The sequence below is a fragment of the Jaculus jaculus genome, chromosome 9 (assembly GCF_020740685.1).
Source record: "Jaculus jaculus isolate mJacJac1 chromosome 9, mJacJac1.mat.Y.cur, whole genome shotgun sequence".
Taxonomy (NCBI): domain Eukaryota; kingdom Metazoa; phylum Chordata; class Mammalia; order Rodentia; family Dipodidae; genus Jaculus; species Jaculus jaculus.
The window spans coordinates 22,950,595-22,962,786 of NC_059110.1; the positions used below are offsets into that span (position 1 = coordinate 22,950,595).

Genomic DNA, 12,192 nt, shown 5'->3' on the forward strand with positions numbered 1-12,192 from the left:
ACATCCATTTCTGATCTTGAGGCATAGCTTACCCTGGGTGTTTCATAGATCTTGGGACAGTGTTGAATCAAAATATGCTCTTGGATTTCCCAAGACCATCTGTGTCCTACACTGACAGCTTCCCCACTCTCTGGTCCACATGATAAGAGAGGAAACAACTGATTCTCTCTGCCACTCAGTTTATTAGATGTAGACAAGACTGATCTAGAAAGAATAACATGGTCACAGGCCTTGCCTTGATTCTCCTTGAAGAACCATTACTGTGTTCAGACCTAGTGAATAAAGACTGAAGGCAGTGTTTTCCATCACACCTGAATATCCTTCACAGCATCAAATATGAGAGGCAGTTCCGGGTTTCTGCTCAGCTTCCATTGCTTTTGGCTATTACTCCCATTGTATGGGACATTCTTACCTAGGGAAGGATTTTCTTCAGGCAAGGTCAACTTGTTTTTTTTTTTTGTTTTTTTTTTTAATACTGAAAAATACAATACATACTTTACAAGTTGACTTTTCTATTTCACATAATCCCAAATGAACATTGTTCTTCCTCTATGCTAGTCATGGGACATTCAGGAGTACAAAGAAAATGGGAGGAAGCATTGTGACTTTATTTGTAAATTCAGAAGCAACCAAATAGGAAGTATAAGATAAAACTTGAGAAAACAGTCCAGTGGAGTTAAAACCTTGTTACATCATCCCTTTCTCTTCAGTGTGTGGTAATCAAATAAACCTGCTTTTATTTTAATTTAATTTAATTTAATTTTAATTTATCTGCAAGCAAAAAGAGAGAAAGGGAGAATGAGAGTGTGCACACCAGGCTGGCCTCTAGTCACTGCAAACAAACTCCAGACACATGTGCCATCTTGTGCGTCTGGATTTATGTGGGCACTGGGGAATTGAACTCTGATCCTTAGGCTTTTCAGGCAAGTGTTTTACCTGGTGAGCCATCTCTCCAGTCCCCTACTTTCATTTTATCCAAATTCCTCCAAGTATTTAGTTGAAGAGTAAGTATTTAAATTGACTTCCCTTGAAGTATTTATGTGCCATAATAACATTAAGAAATAGCTTAGACACGCCTTTAATCCCAGCACTCGGGAGGCAGAGGTAGGAGGATCACCATGAGTTCAAGGCCACCCTGAGACTACAGAGTTAATTCCAGGTCAGCCTGGACGAGAGTGAGACCCTACCTCGAAAAACCAAAAAAAAAGAAAGAAAAAAATAGGTTAGAACCGGGCATGGTAGTGCATGCCTTTAATCCCAGCACTCAAGAGACAGAGGTAGGAGGATCACTGTGAGTTCAAGGCCTCTGAGAGTACATAGTGAATTCCAGGTCAGCCTTGGATAGAATGAGACCCTACCTCAAAAAAATAAAAAAAACACAATAATAAATAAATACATAATAAAAACTGAAATAGGTTAGAGAAAACTAAAAGAAAATAAAGGAAAAAATAGAAAATGTACCATGAATAATAAAACAATAATTTTCTTTTCAGATCATGTCTCACTATGTAGTGCAGGCTGGCCTCAAACTCTCAATCCTCCTTCCTCAGGCTCTTGAGCATGGGAGTTAGAGGTATGTACCTTTAAGCACCATATACTTGGCCTTGCCTCTTTAAAAAAAAAAAACAAACAATGCAATATTCCCCATTCTGTAGAGGTGATCCATAGCTTCCTTGACAAAAAATTTAGGTATTGTAACCAAAGAGACTGGGTGGAAGGATTGTCCTTGCTTTTGGAAGGTAATATCATTACTCAACTTGAAATATTTATTTTGAGGTATTTTCATTAGAAGAGCTTAGAAGCTTGATAACAAACCCCAGGCCTGGTGGTACAAGCTTATAATCCTAGCTGCAAAGGAAGCTGAGGCAGGAAGATTGAAAGTTTAAGGCCTGCCAGGTCTGCAGAATGAGTTCAAGGCCACTCTAGACAACTTACCGAGACCCTCTCTCAAAAGGAAGGCATTGTTTTTTGTTCATTTATTTATTTATTTATTTGAGAGCAACAGATACAGAGAGAGGGAGAGAGAGAGAATGGGTGCACCAGGACTTCCAGCCACTGCAAACGAACTCCAGATGCGTGCGCCCCCTTGTGCATCTGGCTAACGTGGGACCTGGGGAACCGATTCAACAGTTCTTATCTGTCACCCTCAACTACTTCTTATCTTGCCATTCTTGATACTCCCTTAGTGGAGTAATAGGCTACAAGAGCCTTGTTTTTCTTTCCTTGATAGAGGTGAGTGGGTTCTGTCTACAAAGCCGTGTGAAACTGATGGGAGTGTGTCATGGACATCAATTCTTGATTTCTCTTTCAGCGACTTCCATCTTCAAGTCACTGGCTTGGAATGCGCTCCCACTTCTGTAGCTGACAAAAGCGTAGTGTTCATTCTTCGGATCGTGCCATGCTTAAATAGTCCCTTCGCTGAGAAATGCAGGTTGTCATAGTCTATGCACATTGTGATTGATTTCATTTGGGACAACTTTCATTCAAAGTGTTACTGGTTTAGCTTTCCAATTCTCATAAAATTATGATCCAGCAGACATGCTTTTGTCCTGGCAGAGGTGAGGGTGTTTGACGTACTTATGTTATGTATGCCTGAGAGCTTTGTTGGTGAAATATTAGCGTTTCGCAAGACCCATCTAGGAGCCATACTAACTCATAACTTCTTTTAAGATAATCTGGAAAGGTAGAGGATTGGGAATAAAGGATAGCAACAGTGGATATTTTTCAAATACCCATTTTTCTGTCTTCTACTTATCCATCAGTGCAGTATTCCCCTTGTTTAGTGATAATAACATATGATACCGCAGCAACAAATATCTAATGACAAGGATTTTTTTTTTGTCTAAGAGTAGATAGGTGAAGAAACAACGATACTCATGCTTCCAAGTGTTTATCACAAATAAGGAGATGGGTGATTAGAAAATCCAGACAGAGAAAGTGGCCTGTGCTTGGTTAAGTGAAAGATAATTTTCACCTTATATTTAGGAATCTATTTTAAGTGAACTGAGGGTACTTGACAGGATTTGTTAGCACTCTTTCTGAGACTTGTTAGTTATATTAAATGTTATTTTATTGCCTAGTAACTTATGAACTGAATAATCTAAAAGTAAAGTTCACAGATGACGGTCTCCTCTTTTTCCGTATGGTCTTTAAATAGGGCACCACATGAGCTGTTGGTTTCTAGGGAATGTAAACAAGTTGTATTATTATGATGTCAAGAGAAGTTGAGGAAAGAATTTTATTTGATGGAAAAGGCAATGCACAAAAATTCACATAAAATTAACTGAAAAAGTAATTTCCTAAGAGGGCATTTCCCTGTCTTCATCTTAATAAGAAGACTAATTGCCTAACTTATGGGATTATAACTGATTGAGGTTTGGGCAAAATTAGTCTAATCAGTTGTATAACTTTCATGTTAATTTCTCCTGGATCACTGCTTTAAAGATCACATTAATTACTGGGAAGTCTCTACAAGGTAAAAGACAAGCATGGCGTTATTACAACTGATTTTTGTTTTTCAAAGGAAACCCCAACTATTACAAGAATCATGGATTTTAAGCCATGAGATTATATCTGTTGAGTCAGTTCTCAAAAATTCTTATTGGGTGCAAGAGACCTTCTGTAACCAGAACTTGCCGAGTCATTTAAGGAGTGTGCTCCATTTGCAGTGGTCATTGCCAGGGCTTGACTGGAGAGCCTGGTCTCAGCTTTCAGAGACACTCTTGTATTCAGCTTGTCTGTTGAGGCAGCTGGCTTGAACAGTGACCTGAACTACTGAGAAATAAGGTCTTTCTCCTTTTTCCCCTCCTAATTCAGTGACAATGGAAGGCCAGTTATAGGTAGTCACTGCATATTCCAAAAAAAAAAAAAAATGTGTTGACTATAAATAACTATCTACAGAATATTGGCCTATTTATGTCTTATGTGAATTTTGCTTAGAATGCAAAATAATTCAGAGGTTTCTTCCTTGACTTTTCTTCCTGAGAAATATCATTATTATTTTGTTTTAAATTTCAAATAAGTTCCTCCTACCAAGGGCCAGATTTTGTTTGTTCTTTCAATGTACTTTCATTTTATTGTTTCAAAAAGAGGTGATGCCGGGCGTGGTGGCGCACACCTTTAATCCCAGCACTCAGGAGGCAGAGATAGGAGGATCACTGTGAGTTCGAGGTCACCCAGAGATTACATAGTGAATTCCAGGTCAGCCTGGACTAGAGTGAGAATCTACCTCAAAAAACTGATGATGATGATGATAATAGTTATTATTACTATCATTATGAGGTGATATTTGGTCTCTTGAGGTATAGATACTCACCTTACAGAGGGTTGTCTTGTCCCTTCCACTGTTCCTTCAATTTGACATTGGTGGAACTTCCAGGTTTGACTAGAATAGAACTTGTCAGGTGTCATTCTGAGTGCTAGCAACCGTTGATTTGAGGCAAGGAGAATAAAGTTTAAAAAAGGAAAATAACCCTACCACTTCATCGTTTGCTGTTTGCATCGGGAGCAACAGCATGTCATCTGACCACCCACATTCATCTGCTGCTGACGTGGCTCCTGCTTCAATGGCAGAAGCTATTCCTGCACCTTTTGCGTCTCTGGAGGAACCAAGCAGGCCTACATGTTTGTAGTGACTCATGTCTCAAAGTGCACAAGGAGTCTTAGAGTTGGGGGAGGAAAGTACACCAGTTCCTTCAATCCCATCTGGGTAGTGGGCCAGAGGGAGGAAGCACATCGTAACCGTCAGGTCTTAATGCTTTAGTCTTTTTTAGAAAGGGTTTATGAAATAGCTTCTTAGGAATAAAGAGCAATATTTAAAAAATAACAAGTAGGCTGAAGAGATGGCTTAGCGGTTAATGCATTTGCCTGCAAAGCCAAAGGATCCCAGTTTCACTTTCCAGGACCCACATAAGCCATATGCAAAAGGGGGTGCACTGACTGGAGGCCCTAGCATGCCCATTCTCTCTCTTTCTCTCAAATAAATAAATAAAATATATACAAAAATTAACAAGTATAGGAGGCTGGAGAGATAGCTTAGTACTTAAGGCACTTGCCTGCAAAGCCTAAAACCAAGATTCCCCAGAGACCATGAAAACCAGATGCAGGTGACATATGTGTCTGGTTGCAGTAGCTAGAGGATCTGGCATGCCCGTTCTTTCTCTCTTTTTCTTTAATAAATAATTATAAAAAATTAAAATAACAGGGCTGGGGGGATGGCTTACCAGTTAACTCTTTTGCCTGTGAAACCAAAGGACCCAGGTTCGATTCTGTAGGACCCGTGTTAGCCAGATACACAAGGGGGCGTATGCATCTGGAGTTTGTCTGCAGTGGTTGGAAGCCTTGGCGCACCCGTTCTCTGTCTCTCTCTCCCTCTTTCTCTTTCAAAAAAGTTAAAAATAGCAAATACATAATAACCATAGACAGATAGTTTACTCATTTATTTTTTTTAATTAATTAATTTATTTATTTGAGAGCGACAGACACAGAGAGAAAGACAGATAGAGGGAGAGAGAGAGAGAATGGGCGCGCCAGGGCTTCCAGCCTCTGCAAACGAATTCCAGACGCATGCGCCCCCTTGTGCATCTGGCTAACGTGGGACCTGGGGAACCGAGCCTCGAACCGGGGTCCTTAGGCTTCACAGGCAAGTGCTTAACCGCTAAGCCATCTCTCCAGCCCTACTCATTTATTTTTTAAAGACAAGGTTTCACCCTGTAGTGCATAGTGACCTTGAACTTGCAATTGTAACTGCTCTAAGCCTCCAGACTTCTGGGTGATATAGACATGAAAAGCTGTATGTGTCATTTTACTTATTATTGCTAGGACAAGATATATGCCCATAAGCAGCTTAAGGAAGGGTGGGGGTTATTCTGGCTAACAGCTTCAAGGGGTTACCTTTCATGATGGCAGGGAAGGCGTAGGAGCAGGAGGCTCTCTAGTCACATTGTAGCCACAGGCAGGAGGCAGAGACCAAACAGGAAATAGGGCCAAGCTATAAAAACTGAAGGCTTGCCCCCGAGGACCCACTTCCTCCAGCAAGGATCCACCTTCTGAAATTTGCCAACATGAGTCTATGGAGAACATTATTCACTGAACCACACAGACTCTAGTCTATGCTCCTCTGTGTGATAATATTTTCAATTTGGATTATCTTGCTTTTCCTTGCATTTCTTTGGGTCAGACATGGGTAAATATTAATGCTAACTATAATAAAAACCCCTTTCTTCATTACTTAACTGGTATGTAGGATCACTGTTTTTCTTTGGTTGGTTTTGGATTCCTGGTCAGGCATCAGTTTTAGCTAAGAATATAGCAGCTGGAAAAAAAATTTCTATGAAGTCATCTCACAATCATACAATGAAGTCTAGTTGATGATGTCTGCAAAAATAGCTTTGTTGGAAATGTCAGAAGGAGGCAAAATGGTAGCTTGGAGTGAAATACCACCATGTTTATTTAGTTACAATACAGTAAGTTTTAGCTTATCATTACTTTCGTAATTACCTGTATTGTTACAGACAATTCCATTTTTTTGAAAAAATATTTGATTGGTTGACTGATAGATTGATTTTCAAGAGGAGAGAGAGAGAGAGAGAGAATGAGCATGCCAGAGGCTCTAGCCACTGCAAGCAAACTCCAGATACCTGTGCCACTTTGTGCATCTGGCTTTACGTGGGTACTGGAGAATTGAACTTGGGTTGGTAGGCTTTGCAGGCAAGTGCTTTAACCACTGAACAATCTCTCCAGCCAGAAATTCTCTTTTAATGTAAGTGTATATCCTAAAGATTTACACTGTGTTGCAGTAAGGATTTTTTTTTTCCTTGAAATTAAAAAAAGAAGCTTGTTGGGAAATACAACCCCATGTTTTTTTTTTTTTTTCCTGACAGCAGACCACTTCTGTGGGTGAAGAATAAGTATGCCTATTCAATGTTCTTTTTCATCCTCCAGATTCCCAGAAGCTGTACATGAGTTCCTATGGAGAGAGTTGGCATCTTGGGAAGCAAAGCCGAGTGTGATACAGTTCATTGATATGAGGATAACAGGTTAATAACTAAAATTCATTATTCTCTTCTGTTATTTTCACATTTAAGTTAAGAAGCAGTTTTGGTTTCCCATTAATTTCTATAGAAACTGACTTTATCAACCTGATTGGTAAATGTTATTTTCTTTCTTTATTTTTTTTAATTTTTATGATATATTCTATTTAGGTTGAAAAAGACTATGTATTTTGGTTTTTGTTTTTCCTCATAGGCCAGTATTAATCATAGCTCTCTTCACTGAGATAATTTCACTTGGGAGAAGTTCTTTCTGATGCAGTTTATTTCTATGTAAAATTTTTAGTAAATCCTTGGTAATCCTTATACTTTCTATATATGCTAGGGAAATAGGCCCCTGTAAAAGTTCAATCACAAATGACAAAAAAGTAAATTTTTTTGACAAAATATTACAAGCAGTATGCTATCATCAAAAATAAATCATACATGGCTTGACTGAAAATTCAAGGCTTACAGACATCTGCTGTGATATCCACGTGGCTGCCCGCATGGGAAAACGGACTACAGTTTCCCATCCAGCTTTAAATACCAAGTTAGTGTGTACAATGCAAGGGTGCCATCACATGGATTTCCCCTTTCTCCGAAAGTCCTCTGAATTGTTTGGCAAGGTTTCTGACAATATTACAGTAATCTTTTCCTATTGGCAGTTTGCTCATTTTAAGAAGAATTAAGGGTGTTATAGAGATTTTTTTTTTTTTAATTGAAAGACACATTTGGATTTGAGGAAAATCATCCTATGGAAGTAAATCTGTATTCCGTTGGTCTCGGGCACTGGTTACGACTTTTATTAAGAGGTTGGCTTTCTACCATCTGGTACCTTCTGTGCCTGGGCACATGTGCAGTGATGCAGCATGTCGTCACTGTGGGTAGTGGGCCATCAGCGTTTTTGTAAGCAGTGCCGCTCTGACATGCTCAAGTGTTCCTTCCCTCCCTCTTTCTGCCCTCTCTCCCTCCTTCCTTCCTCCTGTCCCTCCCTCCCTTCCTTCCGGCTCTCTCCCTCCTTTCTTTTTCAGAGTCTCACATAGCCCAGGCTGGCCTATGTAGCTGAGGACGAGCCTCTGACCCTCCTGCCTCTGCCTCCTGTGCAGGCGTTACAGGCGCACACAGCACTGCAGCGCTTAGGTGCTTCCTACAACACTTTGTCCCTAATCTAACGCAGCTGGAAAGTAACTACCTTTCGTTTACGAACATAATACCACCTAACTGTCAATGAAAGACCAAACAGCCAAGGACCCCGGTTCGAGGCTCGGATCCCCAGGTCCCACGTTAGCCAGATGCACAAGGGGGCGCACGCGTCTGGAGTTCGTTTGCAGAGGCTGGAAGCCCTGGCGCGCCCATTCTCTCTCTCTCCCTCTATCTGTCTTTCTCTCTGTCTCTGTCGCTCTCAAATAAATAAATAAATAAATAATAATAAAAAAAAGAAATGTCTTACTATTAAAATATGAGAGACAGAAAAGTATTACTAGTTGCCCATCATTGTATCCCATTTTTAACTATCATACTATTATCTAATGCTCACTTGATTTTTATTATAACTCAAGTAATAACTTCCTGGGGTTAAAAAAAAAAAAAAAAGGAGATAGTGTTTTTCTGAGAAGAGATCACTGATGGACAGCCTGGAGACTGAGGTCTTTATTCTAGTGCCCAGTGAGCCTGTCCTGACTCCCTGCCAATACCAGCCAGCCGTTCTCCCGAGGAGACCGCGGAGGAGGTCTGTCAGGGCCTTTCTGAGAAGATTGTTTAACTTGATGCCAAATTTGTGGGAGTGGGACTATGAAGAGAACCGAAAGCGAGGGCGCCTTGTTAGAAAACTGGCGACTCTTCCTCGCACAATCATTTTCTTGAGCCTCTGTCCCTTTAGTTCCCTTGCCCCTGAAGCAGCCATGCAGAGGGTGCTGTCTCCTTCAACACGGCCCTTCTCTGACCAGGCTCACAACCTGCCAGATGTTGCCTGTCTTTTCTGAGTTGAAGATGCCTATGGGCCATTGCACTATCCGTAGCAAACTTAAAAGTCATATTATCTGACTTTTAGCCTCATAACTCTGGAAACGTTAGGGAACATTTTAAACATAAATGTGAGACTGTGCTTGGAATCTCAACTCCTTTATTGGCAATGGGTGCCAAAAGTGACTTTGTGTGGGTTTGGTTACTGTAAAAAGAAATCACAGTGAATAAAATGCTAACTAGCTGTTTTCATGTGAAAAATTGCTCTCAGATTGCTTCATTTTTAGCATATTTACAGATTGGAAAAAAACTAAAATTTACCTTTAGCATACTATTCTAGAGTTTTAACAATGTATCAGTATGATCATAAGGAAATAACCAAGCTATAATTAACAGCATTACTTTAGTTCTTCATGACTCTAAGCAGATCGACATTGAGAAAGTTAAACTACAATTCTAGAGTGTGCAATGGTACATTTCATGATTTGTAATAATATTAATAGGTCCAAAGAAAGTATTTTCCTAGACTCAATGACCCATTTAATGTAGATTTTCATTTCTAATATACTTACAAAAATGTTTTCCCATCTATGAGCATTTTCATAACATTTTGTAATAAATCACCAATTGAAGAATTTGTGTTTTTTTTTAAAGATTAAATCCTTTAGTAAAAGTGTCACCTTATTTTTTTTAAGGATGTCTTTATCAAAGTTTGGATTAAACGTTGAAAGCCTTGTGGTTTTCACAGTAATTTCTTTTCCTCAGCTTAAGCGAAGGAAATAAGCAGAGGAACTTCTGAGCACATCCAAATCTTGCTTGTGTTTAAAGAGAAAGAAATGCCACAGGCAATAAATGATCTGTGGTACACATGATTTCCATTACAGGCTTTTTTTTTTTTTTTCATTTTCTAAGGCAAAGCAACTCGAGATAAGCAATTAATAGAAGCAGTTCCCATATATAAAAGTTCATCAACAAAATCAGTAAATTGCCCAAAGACCTGCCATTTATTTTTTTTTTCTCTTTCTTCTACCTTTCTTTTTACCTCAATCTCCAAGTGATTTATGTGAGGAGGAATCAGTTGAAGGATACCCAAGGATGGTACCGGAGGGAATGATGTATATTCAGATATGTTCTGAAGCTAATGTAAAGGTTCATGTGGAGCAGAGCTGACTTTCAGTTCCTTAATAATATTCTAAGCCTTTCCCTGAAGTTGAAATGTTAGACACAGCATTCATAGCATTGTGGATCGGAGGGTCCCTATGGGGCAGGGAGTTGGGACAAGCTCTTCGGGAAGGTCCCAGGGATAGTCCCAGGGATAGGAAACATAGTGTGGAGAACCATCCTTTTCCTGATCCAATCCTGGGGCATCACAGGTGTACTTACCTAGAAAGCCTCCCTGTGGCTCCATCTTCAAAAAGAGTTCCTGACAGAGGCTCGTGCATAATTGAGTTAATCTAGTGTTTGATAGGGTTAACATTTTCGATTTTAAAAACAATACAGGTAAACATGCTATTTGGATAGATTATTCCTGTATCTACTTTAACAAAATTGAGTTTTAAAAATGAAATAGTACATATGGCATTCTGATTTGTTTCCTTCTTAAAAATAAACCCAACAATTAATGCAGTGTTCTAGATAATTCTTGTTCTGTCCATTGCCTACATGATTTAGAACTTTATTTTAGTCATCTTTCCTCATCTTCTAGTCAGAAATCTATCTTCAAAATAATCTTATTCTCTGATAGGAAACTATAGTTGTCTTTAAATTTTATTTGGTGCATCTAGTGTATGTTTTCCCTTCAGTGCATAAGAATGGTATATATATATATATATATATATATATATATATATATATATATATATATATTTTTTTTTTTTTTTATATAGTTTGTGGTGTGATGTTTTCAACTTTTTATCATGAGTCTGATTTAGAAAATAGTACTTCTTTGTTAAAGCATTACATTCTGTTTAATACTTAAGTATTCTGACTGTACTTAAAGTTTATATTTTAGCAATGCAATATATTTTATGCCAACCAAAGAGTGGGATGTGATATCTAATTTTCACTTCTGAGGTTCTTATTTTCCTTAAAAGTAATGATTTTCAAAGAAAAAAAGCAGAGAAAAACAAGAGTTCATCATGTTCTCACAGTAGCTGCATATTTAATACTTTAATGTGTAGAAAGAGCATTATTTATGTTATAGATTTTTTTTTATTTCTACAAAGACATATTTTGGAGCCATTTCTATAATTCAGACACACAGCTTGGATATATTCTCCCAGTACCATTAAAAATTGGGGATTTCCCCCCCTCTCTCTCATAAATAAATAAATATATAAAGATATAAAAATACTTTCAAAGGGCTGGATAGAAGGCTTAGGTTTTAAAGTTCTTGCCTGCAAAGCCAAGGGATTACTGTAGGATTCCCTGTACTCATGTAAAATCTTTGGCATAAGGGTGGCACAAGCTTCTGGAGTTTGTTTGTTGCAGTGGCTAGAGGCTCTGGCATACTCATTCTCATTCTCTCTCTCAAATAAGATATATATTAAACCACTGGCCTAAGGACCTGAATTTGATTCTCCAGTAACCCATGTAAATCCAGATACACAAGGCGGCGAATGCACCTGGAGTTTGTTTGCAGTGGCTAGAGACCCTGCCATGCCCATTCTCTCTCTCTCTCTCTCTCTCAATCTCCTTCTTTCTCATAAATAAATAAATATTTTTTAAATGCTGGGGATTTCAAATATGGACATTTAATGAAAATACCTTGATGTTAACAAAAATACTTAAGGGAAAATATTATTGAAGATATAGTATTTTAAATTGTGATAAGACTTAGTGGAGGATAGAGATGAAACCTCCTGCCCTCAGAGGACAGCCAGATTGGATTACATTCAGGGTCTGACACAACCTCCTCCACTGTGGAGTGGAGTGAGTGATTCCTGTAGTCTCTGGGTGTCATAAGGACTAAGTAAGTCAAAGCACATTAGTCACTTTAAACCCTTGAGCAGGATTGGCACATGGTAGATGGCCAGTGAGTGAGAGGTTCTAATGTTCCTGCAGGTTCAGTGTTCCTCTCCTGAAATGCTTGGGATCAGAAGTGTTTTGTTTCTTTTCTTTCACATTCTGGAATATTTGTAAAGACAGAGTGAGGTACCTTAGGGATGGAACCCAAGTCTAAATGCTTTCACCTTTCCTA

The 12,192-nt window shown here is 38.8% G+C and overlaps 1 protein-coding gene across 3 annotated transcripts in view; it reads left to right on the plus strand.

The window, feature by feature from the left end:
• Positions 1-12,192, plus strand: part of Hivep2 (HIVEP zinc finger 2) — a 220,281-nt gene that overhangs the window by 180,415 nt on the left and 27,674 nt on the right. For all 3 annotated transcript variants that reach the window (XM_045157882.1, XM_045157883.1, XM_004651154.2), the window contains one exon: positions 6,943-7,037. The gene's annotated coding sequence lies outside the window, so the exon portion shown is untranslated. The remainder of the gene's footprint in view (positions 1-6,942; positions 7,038-12,192) is intronic.